The sequence below is a fragment of the Crocuta crocuta genome, unplaced genomic scaffold (assembly GCF_008692635.1).
Source record: "Crocuta crocuta isolate KB4526 unplaced genomic scaffold, BGI_CrCroc_1.0 scaffold322, whole genome shotgun sequence".
NCBI classification, from domain to species: Eukaryota; Metazoa; Chordata; class Mammalia; order Carnivora; family Hyaenidae; genus Crocuta; species Crocuta crocuta.
The window spans coordinates 3,100,629-3,102,238 of record NW_027532592.1 but is presented as its reverse complement, the minus strand read 5'-3'; positions in this window follow the sequence as shown (position 1 = coordinate 3,102,238).

Below are 1,610 nucleotides of genomic sequence, written 5' to 3'. Positions count from 1 at the left end.
GATGCTCTGTGACATCTGTCACCCCTCCGGCCTTGGGCTGCTGTCCACGGTGTGTGGGAAGAGAGGAGGGGGAGGGAGAGGGAGAAAGGGAAGGAGGAGGTTGGAGGGGAAGGGAGGAGGGGGAGGGAGAAGGGAGGAAGAGACTCCTGAGGGGGGCCACCTTCTTTGATAGGTAGCATGAGGAGTGAAAGGGCCTGTCTGAAGGAGATGAAGGTCAGGGTGAAGCATGTCAGGGGGCCGGGAGGGGCTCTGCCTACCTGCCAGAGCGGGCCCTGGGGGGGCGGGTGAGGGGCCCTCAGGGGCTCAGGCAGGCAGGGCAAGGCCTCCTGACTCCACAGGGTCATCTGTCCCTGGCCCAGCCGGGGGTCCCCAGTCAGTGGATAACCAGTCACGCCCCCCCAGGGGCGGGGTGGGTGGGAAGATGGAAGAAAGAACCAGGGGCTTCCGGGAGGACGGTCCAGGCTACGTGCTCAACCCTGAGTCCCAGGCGGTCCCGCCGTGGCCGGAGAACGTTCCGCTGGGAGCCTCTCACAGCCTTTGGCCGACACTCCCAGCGGAGGTCTCTGGGCAAGGCGCCCCTAGTCTCAGAGAGGCTGAGTGACTTGTCCTAGGCCACACAGCTAGCAAGCGAGGAAATCAGAGTTCTTGGCCCCAGTATTAGGAAGTAAGAAGCGCTCTCTGTGGATCCTTTAAAAATGTCTCTATCTCCCCCCCCCGCCACTCCCCCCCCCAGGAGAGCCCGATTTAAATGACATGTCAGGGGGGACCTGGGTGGCTCAGTAGGTTGAATGTCTGACTTCAGCTCAGGTCATGATCTCGCGGTTCGTGGGTTCGAGCCCCGCGTCGGGCTCTGTGCTGACAGCTCTGAGCCTGGAACTCGTTTTGGATTCTGTGTCTCCCTCCCTCTCTGCCCCTCCACGTTCGCACTCTGCATCTCTGTCTCTCTCAAAAATAAATAAACATTAAAAATTTTTTAAACGAATGACGTGTCAGAGCTGCGGGCAGAACAGATACATGAAGAAGAATAGAACAGGATGAAGGAGACCTGCGGCTCCAGTGTCTTCACCTGCCGCCAGAGGACGGGCCGCTCTCTCCTGAATGGCCTCTACACCCTCCCGGGTCGCAGGGGTCCGGGACAGTGGGGGGCTGGGGGGAAGGCAAGTGGGCGGCCCCAGGTGGGCATCACCCCCAGGGGAGGCGCCAGGCAGGCACAGTCAAGAGGCCCTGCCCGCTGCGGCCCAGCCCAAGACCGGCCTCCCTGGCTTCTGCCTCCTCCCGCAGCCCAGGGGGCCGAGAGGCCGCCTCTTCGGACTCAGGAAAAATTCACAAAGTTCAGGGACGTCAACGAACGGGCAGTGGGATCTGCTAATGGGCGTCCCGCCCCGCAGCGTGTGGTCCAGGGAAGGGCAGCGCGGCCGCCCCCGCTCGGACAAGTGCTTGCTGGGGTCTCTCCTCCCACAGGGTCCTCGCTCCACACGGAGACCGGAGAGGGAGGCCTGACTCCCCGCTAGAAAGGACACGGAGGGGCGAGGAGGAAACTGGTACCGACTGAGGAGCCCAAGTCTCCCCGAAACGTGTCCCTCTGGCACGCGGACTGTTTGAGGTCAAGG